Source organism: Crinia signifera, unplaced genomic scaffold (genome assembly GCF_055691185.1).
Source record: "Crinia signifera unplaced genomic scaffold, ASM5569118v1 HAP2_SCAFFOLD_159, whole genome shotgun sequence".
NCBI classification, from domain to species: Eukaryota; Metazoa; Chordata; class Amphibia; order Anura; family Myobatrachidae; genus Crinia; species Crinia signifera.
In genome coordinates this window covers 83,417-96,771 of record NW_028142052.1, presented here as the reverse complement: position 1 = coordinate 96,771, position 13,355 = coordinate 83,417, and the positions used below count along the sequence as shown (strand labels likewise).

General features: G+C 49.3%; 1 protein-coding gene across 1 annotated transcript in view; it reads left to right on the top strand.

The window, feature by feature from the left end:
* The window catches only part of LOC146053360 (uncharacterized), a 30,931-nt gene that overhangs the window by 7,993 nt on the left and 9,583 nt on the right, over window positions 1-13,355 (top strand). Inside the window, exon 3 of the mRNA XM_083167997.1 lies at window positions 2,659-2,787. The gene's annotated coding sequence lies outside the window, so the exon portion shown is untranslated. The remainder of the gene's footprint in view (window positions 1-2,658; window positions 2,788-13,355) is intronic.

The following is a 13,355-nucleotide window of genomic DNA, read 5'->3' as shown; positions in this document are numbered from 1 at the left end:
ATTAGTCCCAGCAAGCCTCCCCCCGCAAGCTGGGACTTGGATAACCACAAGTCCCAGCATGCGGTGCATTAAAAGGCCTGCTGACACTTGTAGTTCCACAGTATGAAAAATAGTAAAATAAACACACACCACATCCAAAGCCCACACATACTGATACTTACCTATCTTGAGCCTGTCGGTAGGTCCCTGGGTATGGGGTCCGGTGTTCCTGGGTCTGGGCCTCCAGGGTCTTGGGTCCGGTGCTCCATGGTCCGGTGCTCCATGGTCCGGTGCTCCGGGGTTATTTATTTATATTACTATTTTTTTTACACATCTGACCGTATATATGGCGCTATACGAATCATTACGCCATCGGAGGGTTACAGAGCAGTCGTATTTGACTGCTTTATAAATTCCCCTCCGGAACACGAATTTGCAGACTGCGGAAACAGCCGTATACAGTCGTAGTCATTCCTATTAAGAATACGAATACGAAATATTGTATTTGTATTCTTAGTAAATTTCCCCCCTGATGTCAGTCACAATTGATTTGGACGCGTTTCATGTACTATATCACCACAATCACATGAAAAGTGACCAAGGGGCCCATTTATCATGATCGCATTTACACTGGGATCTGGGCGGAATATTACCGGCCAGGATCACATTGTAAAATGCGGACACATCACAGGGATGTATCATCCCTGACTACAGGGACAGAGCTCCAAAAGGAGCCCATCCCTGTAAAGTGCTGACCCGGAAGCTGGGGGGGGGGCTGCGCATGCTCGGTTATGTGTTGACCCCCGCCGACCCCTCTGACCGCACTGCCCTGCTCGGCAGTGCGATCCCGTAGCCATGGGCTATCACCATTCCAGAATGGCGATAGCCAAGGGATGCAAAGCCGGGGTGCCCAATGTGAGGGATGCGACCGGCGGCACTGCAGGGGGGTCGCAGCAGCAATCGGAGATTCCTGCTGCGGTCCCCCTTTGATACATTGGGGTGATACTTAATATTTGTGGCTAACCCCCGAAAACGGGTATTTTCTGGGATTTAGCCGCAAATATTATTTGATAAATGGCGCCCCAAATCACAAGTGAATTGCCCTAGTGTATGTGTGCCATACTATTGGCCAATAGTCACCACCCTCAATCCTTAAAGAAAGGGCTCCCTCTCTCTCCCAGTATCTATGACTCCACCGGATCTGCAGTGACTCAGAGGAGAAGCTCAGACAAATGGATCAAATGATGGTTACATTTATCCAAAGAGGATGTTCATATACAGCAAGTTAAGATAGAAGTGTTGGGGGAACCCACGAGGAGTACGACAACCCCGGCAAATAAGAGCGCGACATCGGTAATATGGATAAATAACTACACAACGTTCACACAGAGACTAACTACGACTGCTGAGAGAATCTGGTCAGTGGTCCTGATGTGAGAGGAATCTCTGAGCGCTCATTACTCCAATGTTATATGAGGGGAGAAATATTACAGACGCTCCGGTACATACTGAGGTTTCTATTTTGACAGATGTGGAGAAACATTTATTAATAAAGAAACCTGATAACTTTATATGTTTAGTGTGCACCACATGTATGTATTTAGTAACGGGGGATTACATAGTGCTCCCGCACACAGATAGAAGCCTATGGGCTTCTATCACCTCCACCGACCCCAACCACAGATGCCGATCCTCCTGGCATACCTTCCTAGGCTAAAGCCTGGCCTTGGACCCAGAAGGTAACATCCTCCTCCCCCTAGCAACGCAGCCGGAGGTCCTACCAGCCGCAGGGGGGAGGAGGAGGTACCCAGGGATGTGACGGAGCACACCACATCCCTGATATCGCGGGGGTCTCCTACACCGCATTGCAATGCTAGTCGCACATGTTAGTACATATGCGCTAGCATCTCTGCGGTGGGGCGGCGATGTATTATAATACACCCACCCAGTGGGAGGTTACTCTTGCAAATAGAAGCCTAAATGGATAAATAAGCTTAATACTGTCTCCCCTGTGGCCTTAATGAGACTGTTGCTAAATTGTTCCATTGGAAATGTTTGATATAATTAGGCTGGCCATACACTACTGCGATGTATCAGGGCTGTGTATGGCCATCTGATCCCCCTGCAAACCACCTGGGACCATCCTGTGCGGCAGGATCACATGCGATACTTTGTATGCGCTCCTTTCATATGTGATGTATCGCATGCAGCCTCTGTGTGCCGCGGATGGGAGGGAGTAACGAGTCAGAGGTCAGACCTGCATGCCGGTCCGATCTCACACTCAGGTCCAAGCGATGCGCACCGGACCCGATGACATGTCATTCTCAGCCCGATTAGTCGCAATGGATGGAATTGGCCCATATCGCTGTAGTGTATGGGGTTATTTATATTCAGTTTAGAGCTAAAACTCCTCCTAGTTTTCCATCTCTACCCATATAATATAAGCCAGCGGTTCTCAAACTGTGGGTCCTGACCTTGAGTCCTGATCACCTCAGCATGGGGACGCGACTCCATGTTGCTGACCATCAGCCTGATGACTTCTTCAATCTCCCAGTCAGTGAGCCAAGGAGTCTGACCCATCAGTAGAATTGTCTGTTACGTCAGACCCTACAATGCTGCCAGGCATGTGCGCTCTGCTGACTACACATGTGCGTATAACCATGTGCTCCTTATACTCAGGTGCAGAATCCGTATTGCCGTGACTTGCTGTATGATCCCTGTAACTGGAGGCAGAAAAATAACCGGATCCTCCTCTTCCCTCCGGTGTACGTGGGACACTGCTGCCGGCCAGTGATACGGGAGGATAAGGTGACTATAACATTATCTTATCATATTGGGCACTGATCGGTATGGCAGTGAATGACCGTGTTATACACTATGTCCAGTATCAATCAGCTGCGGTAAAGGATATGCCAGGAGCTATCCAATTATCCTGGAGTGGTGCTCTACCACTGCTTCATACGTGTACATGTTTTCTAATAACGCTCCTCTGTCCAGACCACTTCCCCTCACTGTCTACTCTGCATCCCGACTAATACTGCTCCTACCGACACCTGAGCTCTCAGCCAGCCACAGCCAGAGACCTCACCACCACGCTACTTGACCCACACCGGCCAATCAGCTTCTCCCAGCTCCCTTCTCTCTTCTCTCCTGGCTCTATCGCAGCAGCAGCACCGCTTCCCTTCCCAGAGACTGAGCTCTGATCACTAACAACATTATTGTTCGGCGGTACTTCTGTAGTTTCACGGCGCCACCGCGTGCACAGTCTGCAACAGAAACTTGGCAGTCTGCCAGAGGCTCTGTTTCACTGTGCGCGTGCCGCTCTAGCTCTGTCTGACTGAGCTTGTGCTGCTCTAGCTGTACGTAAACAGCGTAGCTGCCGGCCAGCAGCAGCGCTGCCCAGGCGCTGACAGGTCAATGTCACTGTGGCACTTGTAGTTCCACAGTGAAATAGGCAGCGCCTGGGCACCGCTGACAACGGGGGTATGTTAAAGTGGACACCCCGGCACAGTGATGCCGGGGCTTCTAAACTGTACGCGAGATTCAGACGCAACTGCGTCTGAATCTCGAGTCCCATAGATAGCCGCTACGAAGTTTAGGTGGCCCTAGGGGAACACTATTGAAACCCACCCTCAGTGCCACTAGTGGACGCCACAGCTGTGGACTGTGTAAATCCCACTATCCACGCCCACCCGAAGCGTGGCGAGCGGCGGCGGTATGCGCTCTATGACCTTTTCATACCCCCACTATCCACGTCGGCGTGGAGTTGAGAATAGATTAGTGTGGCGAGCGCAGCCTGCCACCGAGCCCGAAGTGTGGCGAGGGGACGCGGATGCCTTCACAGCTATCCGCGTCCCCTCGCGGGCTTCACAGATGTCAGCGTCTGCTTGCCACGCACCAAGCCCGAAGTTACAGACTGTGCGCGCGGTGGTGCCGTGAAACTACAGAAGTACCTGTTCGGCTTCCATACGGGATAGTGAGATGGTTAATATAACTAAACCTTCCCTGAGAACTGCAGTACATAATAGGGAAAATGGCACAAAAATTTGTACAGTAGTTTGAGATTAGTGCATTCAGACAGACGTGTATAAGTTAAACACTGCCAGTTCCAGACCATGCCCTTCGGTCTATCCATGGCTCTGTGTATATTCACAAAGGTGATGATGGTAAAGATGTTCCTGCTCAGAAACGAGGGGATCAACATTGTCCCGTATCTGGATGGCCTCCTAATAAAGGCTAAGTCGGAGGAGAGGTTGGTGCACGTGATCAATCTCGCTATGCAAGTTGGATTCTGAATCTTTCAAAGTCCTTGTTGGTACCATGCCAGCGTCTTCAGTTCCTGGGCATGATCCTAGACACAGGGGAACAAAAGATGTTCCTGTGGACAAAGTGGTGGCACTTCAACTGTTGGTAAAGGAAGTACTCTGAGCCGAATATCAGTCCCCTTTGATACATTGGGGTGATACTTTAATATTTGTATTGAATATCAGTCCATATGTGCATCAGATTACTGAGCAAGTTGGTGGTCTCAATCGAGGCTGTTCAATATGGAAGGTTCCATTCCAGAACTTTTTCAACTGTTCATCTTGAGCAAGTGGTCCGGGTCTCACCTCCACATGCACAAGATAATATGTCTGTCCCCCCAGACATGGTTGTAACTCCATTGATGGCTTCAGTTTCCAAACCTGATGGTGGGCTAGAGTTTTGGGATTCAAAACTGGATCTTTCTCAGGAAGGTCGCCAGTCTAATGGGCTAGGGTGCAATGACGCAGTGGGTTCAGTTCCAAGGCAATTGGGCCTCATGGGAAGATAGATTACACATCAACAGAGCTTTGAGCCATGTTCAAAGCTCTGTTGCAAGTCTATCCACTACTACAGTGTCAAGCTGTGCAGGTCCAGTCAGACAACGCAATGACAGTTGCCTACATAAACCATCAGGGAGGTATGAAGAGCAGAGCGTGTGTGAGGGAAATGTCCAAAATTCTCTTCTGGGCAGAACAGCATGCAAGAGTGATCTCAGCCATAGAGATGGAGCGCCTGTCAGCCAGGGTCGCCAAATGTCCCGTGCCAGAACGGGACGCACGAGCACCCCCTTCTGGTGATTGGTGGCGGACATTCTATCACCAGGAGCAGCTCCATTGAGAGCTGTTCCATCTCTATTTATCCCGGAAGTGGACAACTGGCACACAGATTTCCTCAGTCGACAATCTCCATCCCGGGGAATGGGGCCTGAACCCCCAGGGATTAGATCTGGTTGTAGATCAGTGGGGACTTCCACAGATAGACCTGATAGCATTTAGACTCAACAGAAAACTCAACTGGTTCAAGAACAGTTGATCTTCAAGCAGTGGCTGCCCTGACAGCGAGTTGGTCGTACTGACTGGTATTCCTGTTCTCTCAGATTCCCTTAATCGCAAGGGCACTGAAAAGAATCAGAAGCCAAGGAGTGGAGGCGATACTGGTGGCCCCAGACTGGCCTCGAAGGGCGTGGTATGTTGATCTTCAGACGATGGTAATCGAAGATCCATGGTACCTTCCTCTCAGAAAAAAATCTGCTCCAGCAAGGCCAGTTCGTCTACCAAGACTTAGGGCTGCTTCACACGCTCTGGCTGACACTGGGTGGCAAAAAACCTGCACGCCCAAATGCCATGCCGTACTTAGTAGTTATTAATGGACAGGATTGTGTCCATTCACACGGAATGGTCACGGCCCGGCCGCTCGGTTGCAGTTGGCTGTCACCACTGGAAAGGACGGCTGCCGGGCTGTGGCCATCCCGACCAGTGTAAACTTCTGTGCGCGGCAGGGCTACTTGGCCGTGCGTGGTTTCGCCGCCCCCGGCGGCTGCCGGTGTGTGTGAAAGGGGCCTCAGGGTGGCTTTGTTTAATGGCTTGGAGGTTGAGAGACAGATTCTAGCCCAGAAGGGCCTGCATGCCTCGGTGATATCTACTATGACCCAGGTTAGAAAGCCTTTGGAGGAAATATGTTGCCTGGTGTGAGAACAAGACCTTTCTACATGCTGTTTTTAAGCTGGAACATTTCCTGCAGTTCTTGCAGACAGGTCTGGATTTGGGCCTACGTCTGGGATCGTTAAAGGTTCAGATTTCGGCCTTGTCTGTTTCCTTCCAGAAAAGTTTGGCAGTCATGCCTAAAGTACAGACATTTTATTAAAGGTGCTCTCCATATTCAGCCTCCCATTGTGCCTCCTATGGCACCCTGGGAACTGGACATGGTGTTGAATTTTCTGCAGTCATCATGGTTTGAACAAGAAAAAAGAGAACATGTAACAGCGCTGATCACCAGATTCAAGATAGGATAACACTGCAATCAATAAAAATGTAAATTACAAATCTTGTTTTGTTAAGGTTTTTGACTGAGGGAGCTACTACCCCCAGTAGCTTGTAATAGCAGCTACTTGGCATACCAACTCACCATGGAGCGACCTCTCTATGTCTTCAATATAAATCATGGTTTGAACCCCTGGCAACGACTGATTTGAAATACCCCAAGTGGAAGACGGTAGTGCCTCTGGCCCTAGCCTCTGCTAGGAGGGTGTCAGAATTAGGAGCATTGTCGTGTAAGAGCCCACATCTCGTCTTTCATGAAGACAGGGCGGAGCTTAGAACAAGAGAGCAGTTCCTGCCGAAGGTGGTATCGGCGTTCCATCTAAACCAGCCTATTGTGGTTCTTACTAGCACTGCTCATCCTAATATCCCAGAATTCCTGAATGTTTTGAGAGCCTTGAAAACATATGTTAAAAGGATAGCTCACATTCATAAGACAGATTTCCTCTTTGTGCTCTATGATGCTGTTAAGGTTCTGAGGGGATTCCAGACAAGAGGTTACTGGGACGGACAGGCCACAATCCAACCATAACTCTGTTAATCCCTCCAGAGGCTATAGGCACCTGCAGAGCTAAGACTTCACCAATAATAGCCACGTTCAAAGGAGTAAATTAGGTACACTCCAACCCCGGTGCCACCTGGACTTGGCAAGGAAACAAGGTGCCCAGCACCTCCAGAGCAGACAAGACGATTTTTAACTAAAAACCCATAAACATGGAACAAAACAATAATGTGACACGACTGTCCTCCAAAGGGGAATTCTCCAGCAGCCCAACGTACACTTGTTTTGACTAATGATCCCTAGCTGGATCAATTAGAAAGATAGTGAAGTAGGGAGCAAAGATACAGTTTCCCACCACACTACCCTGTATGCAACAATGCATTAAGATGTTAATAATTACACAATACTCCAACAGTTAGACCTATACATGCAGTTCTGCAGCAAGATGTAATAACACGGATTTGGCTCCCACCATAACACTGAGGATAGCTTGTGGGAATACCAGAGAGACACCACATAAGTTTGCACATAGATAAGCAGAGAATACAAATGCCTAAATGGTACAAGGACACTTATCTCTGTACAGGTCTGGGTCAGGACATCAGTAGCCAGTACCAGAGGACAATAGTTTGTAGGGGAAAGAGAAAGATTTGCACAATAAATGCACACCAAAGAATGGATTTAGTGTGTTAAAAATTAAATACCTAACACCAAATTAAAATCCATTTATTGGTACAAAGCCCATTGCAAGTGGGGACCAAATCCCAAAGAAGTGATACTAGATTATTTCTTCTCATAGGGGTATTTCTCCAAATAGTGCTGAAAAATAAAGATTTATAAAATATAAATATTCACAGCACTGCCAAATTGTCCAAGAGAAACTATTTTAATCCCTAAAAACACTATTTCTTTCTTGTGTGCATTTGCACTTAACATTATATGTTGTGTATATGTATGTCTAAAAAGTTTTAACGGTACTCTTTACCTAGGACGGCGCCCATCGCGGGCATCGCGTCCATCGTGTGCACTAAAGTAACGGGTGCGACGCGACCGACGCGATGCCCGCGATTTCCCATAGGGATCAATGTTACATTTTTCAATGGACCCGATTTTTCAGTTCAATGCCTCAATGCCCGCGATTTTGCCATAGGAAACAATGTTAAATGGGCCACAGAGCCCAAATAGGCACCCTTAGCAGTGAAATGTCCCCCACAATTGTTAACGACACCCCACGATCCACGCAAACCCGAAGTGTGGCGAGCGGCGGCGGTACGCGTCCTCCGACCTTTTCATACCCCCACTATCCACGTCGGCGTGGCTGAGAATAGAATAGTGTGGCGAGCGCAGCGGATACCTGTGAAGCCCGCGTAGGGCCGCGTTTACCTGTGAAGGTATCCACGTCCCCTCGCGGGGCTCGCTGCGCTCACCACGCTTCGGGCTCGGTGGCTCGCTGCGCTCGCCACACTGTTATATTCTCAACTCTACGCCGACGTGGATAGTGGGGGTATCAAAAGGTCGGAGGACGCGTACCGCCCCCCCTCGCGGGCTCGCTGCGCTCGCCACGCTTCGGGTTCGCGTGGATCGTGGGGTGTCGTTAAAAATTGTGGGGGACATTTCACTGCTAAGGATGCCTATTTGGGCTCTGTGGCCCATTTAACATTGTTTCCTATGGCAAATTCGCGGTCATTGAGGCATTGTACTGAAAAATCGGGTCCATTGAAAAATTTTACATTGATCCCTATGGGAAATCGCGGGCATTGCGTCGGTCGCGTCGCACCCGTTACTTTAGTGCACACGATGGACATCGTGGGCGCCGTGCTAGGTAAAGAGTACCGTTTTAACCTCTGAAAATATTTTCACAAGCCGCAGAAGGAGGTCATCCTGTGCAATCCTATGTGTTAAAAGTTTGCACAGGACAGTGTCCTCTCTTCTTTTTATTCAAATTAACTAATAAAAGTTTAAGTTTTAAAACAGTAACAAACCAAAAATTTCTTCTTTAAATATCTTTCTCCTTTGGTGTGCATCTATTGTGCAAATCTTTCTCTTTCCCCTACAAACTATTGTCCTAACCTTTGCCCGGATAGCACCCCGCCAGATTATTTTCAATAAAGGCAGCCCAAATACATAAAAATCCCTAAAATTACTAAAGGGATATGACCCAGTTGTGTGCGGACCTCCAATCCCCCCTCCCCTCTCTCCCTCATTGATTGGGTACCAGGGGACAGGAAGAAACTTGGTCTCCTCTGCAACACAATCCCAGATGCACAGCAAGGACACCGACTTCAGGCTTGCACCAGAAGCTGACAGGCAAAACAGAATAGGACAGGCTACACAAGGAAAATCACCGGCGTCTGGGTGAAAGGCAGCATGGGAGATAAACTCCCAATCACAATAGCCAAGGCAGACAAGCCCCCTTAACAAGGAGACTAACTACAGGTATGCAGCCTGACACACCAGGCCCAGAGCTAATTGGTTTAATTAAGCAACAGCTGTTTCTTCGTCAGGACAGATTCCCAACAGACATTGGTCAGTTATAATTACTCATGCACAAACTCCAACCTTGGATTTCAATTTATCTTGTGCAAAACCATAGAATTAGAGGTGGATACCGTGTATAAATCATTTTTGCCAGTGATTTAATGACAACATTACCATTTAAATTGTTGTAGAAATGTATTCATGTATGTACTTATTTAATTGTGGTGATGTTTCTCTCTTTTTTTAGAGTTGTTTAATAAAAGGGTACTTATGTAATATCTGGGCTCCCGGTTTTCTTATGAGACCTCGTCCCCTCGCGGGGCTCGCTGCGCTCACCACGCTTCAGGCACGGTGGCTCGCTGCGCTCGCCACACTATATAAAATCAACTCTGTGCGTAGTTGGATAGTAGGGGTATGAAAAAATGGGGTGCATTTAACATGGGAGCCCAGATAATACATAAGTACCAATAAAAGTTATATTCTAAGCCGTCCATTGCTCATTGGATACAAACAACGATTCAACAAGCCTATGTGTCAGCAGATTAGACACTTCCTGCTTCCGTGAATGCCCATTCAACAAGAGGGGTGGGGTCAATCTGTGCGGCTGCCTGGGGTGTCTCTGCTTTGTAACTTTGCAGAGCTGTGATGTGGTCAGGCCAACATACATTTGTAAAGTTCTACTAGTTTGACGCTCTGGCCGAAGAAGATACCCAGTTTGGGCAGGTGGTGCTACAGAAGTCTCCACATGTTCCTATCCATTCTGGTATTTCTGGGACATTCCTATCATATTGAGACCCCAGTATACCAAATGGGTGATAGAGAAAATAGAATTGTAATGACCTGCCAGTAAATCCCTTTCTCGTAGTCCGTATGGGATACTGGGTGCTCCCGCCTCAGTGCAGAGTCTTTTCTGCAACATGTTCTCAGTTATCTGGTTGAAGTTGTGTTGGTAACCTTTCTTGTCACCAGTTGTGACTACCATTAAAAAAAACATGTTTCCAGTGCTCCTGGTTACTGTTGACGTGTGCTGGTATGAAGCTCACCACGCTTTTCATATTCTTCTCTCAAGTATATCCATCCTACTTCGGGCACAGTTTTCCCTTAACTGGCTTGTGGTTGGGAACGTAGATGGGAGGAGCCAGTAAACCATGCTAAAGATTTTATATGCGCCTGTCTCCTGCGGAGGACCCTCTATTCCCCAGCATATTTAGACCCCTGCATCCCATATGGACTACGAGAAAAGGATTTACCGGTAGGTAATTAAAATCCTGTTTTTTGTGGTTAAGCATTGCTTGCTGCTGTTTATGGCCTCTAGAACCTGCTGAAGTGTAATTTCAGGGGTCCTCGGTGGGCTATTGACCTTGGAGAGCAGGGGCGGATTGGGATGTAAAACCAGCCCGGGAAACTTATGGAAGCAGCCCTGGGGGTGGAGTCTGCTGCGGGGGTGGAGTCTGTCAAGAGGGGGCGGATCCCTAATAATAGAATCTGTTCTCATTGCCGCCCCTGCAAAATCCCGGGTTTTTGTTCCCGTGTTTTTGGCGGGGCATAGAGCATCTCAGCTCTACAGACCCCATTCATACTGCACCTTAGACCCGGGAAATTCCCATGTCTGCCCCGTTCACACTGCTTCCCCTGGTATGCCTGCCATCAAGTGTGTGGCATCTAAGAGCAGCTTTGATTGGCTGTTTAAAAAGCAGCTTTGAGCAATGCAATGAACTTGCTTTTTTGCATTTTGTGAAAAAAACCTGTGTCTAACCTGTTCACACTGCCATACACCCGTGTATTACCCTGGAAAAACCATGCAAAAAATCCTGCGTGTAATTCCCAGGGCATAACACCCGGGAATTTCACAAAGACCCTTTCCCACTGAGACAGGACACGGGAAATTACTGCTTGCCCTGGCAAAAGCCCGGGTTATTGCGGCAGTGAGAATGGGGTATAATTCAGAGTTGCATGCAGTTGCGGCCTTCCTTGTATATTTTGATGCAGTTGCATATGCGACTTTATGCTAATGCTGCTACTAGGGATGCCAATTCCGGGGCATTTTTTCAATCCCGGGATTGAAAAATGCTCAATCCCGGGATTCCCGGGATTGGCATCCCTACCTGGGATCATAATTCCATAGACATCACCACACCGGCCGACCCACACAATTACTTACATTAGCGAGCGGGCGGGCGGCCGGGAGTGGGTTTGGAGGTGCACGGTGCCTCCCGGCAAGTGCACCTCCTCAGCAGGCGGAGGCGGGCGGACGGATGGAGGAGAAGAGGCGGGCGGAAGAGAATGGTGGCGAGTGATGGCGGTGTGGCCTGCGCAGCGTGACCTCTACTGTCACGCTACGCAGGACGCACGCCGGGGTCGGGATTCAGGAACAGCCGGGCAGCGTCTGAGCGGGTGCTCAGACACTGCCCGGCATTAGACTGCGCATGCACAGTCTAATCCCGAAATCCCGGGCTTGGATACTCCAATCCCGGGATTGAACACCCTAGCTGCCACCATTGGCTGCATTATTGAAACTTTCACCAGTCCTATCCTAGGTGCAGATCATCCGTCTCAGTATAGCCTACAATGCGAGCAAATCAGCTTCTCTGTATGCAACCACTATAAGCAACTCGCCCATATCACTTCAATAACACGCCCATACTTTGTACTGCAATCAGATCTGAATAAGGGCCATAATGCCCACAGTAGTAGAAGTCTTACACACACACATAATGTCCACAGTAGCGGCGCAGTTTACACATCATGCCCACTGTTGGCCACAATATTACACAGTAGCAGTGCTGCATAACTCCCGCACCAGTTGCTGACAGTATTAGTGCTGCGTAATGCCCACACCAGTTGCCGACAGTAGTGACACTACATAATGCCCTCACCAGTTGCCAACAGTATTAGCGCTGCGTAACGCCCAAACCAGTTCCTGACAGTAGTAGCGCTGCGTAACGCCCGCATCAGTTGCGGACAGTATTAGCGCTGCGTAATGCCCACACCAATTGCCAACAGTAGTAACACTGCACAAGTTGCTGACAGTAGTGACACTGCATAATGCCCACACCAGTTGCCGACAGTAGTGACACTACATAATGCCCTCACCAGTTGCCAACAGTATTAGCGCTGCGTAACGCCCAAACCAGTTCCTGACAGTAGTAGCGCTGCGTAACGCCCGCATCAGTTGCGGACAGTATTAGCGCTGCGTAATGCCCACACCAGTTGCCAACAGTAGTGACACTGCACCAGTTGCTGACAGTAGTGACACTGCATAATGCCCACACCAGTTGCCGACAGTAGTGCAATGCACACTACTGTCGGAAACTGGTGTGGGCATTATGCAGTGTCACTTCTGCCAGCAACTGGTGAGGGCATTATGCACTGACTGCATAATGCCCTCACCAGTTGCTGACAGTAGTAGTGCTGCATAATGCCCACACCAGTAGTAGTGCTGTGTAACACCAGCACCACCACTGTATTTACCTTAAAAGCTGGCTGCTTCTTTCAAATTCTTTCATTAACTCAGTGCTCCCGTGTAGCTCCGCCCCTTCCACTCGTGTAGCTCCGCCCCTTTTCACTCGTGTAGCCCCCCCGCACGGTTGCAGCCGGATCCCGCCACTGGAAGGGACGGCTGCCGGGCTGTGGCCATCCCTTCCATTATAAACTAGTGTGTGCGGCACGGCTCCCTGGCCGTACGGGATTTCACCGTCCGGCAGGAGCCGGAGTGTGTGAAACCAGCCTAATGCAGCCAGTGTGATAGTGTACTGGCAGCCGGCAGCCACAGAGCCTGAACAGCAGCGGGGATGTACTGCAGGGAGGGACCATCTCATGGCCGGCGCCTCCCTGCACGCAGGTAACACTGTAAGTGACAGAACCGCGGGAGCAGCTGCGTGCGGCTGCACATGCGCACCAGCCCTCCCACGGCCATTTTTACTATTGGCTGCTTATATTACTTCTACTTAATGATGCTGGCCGCAGCCATATTTGTTTAAGGAAAACTGCCGCGGCTGTGCGGTCCGCGGCCCAGCCGGGGGGGTGAGCAGCCACTTTATGTCAATTATGGGCCG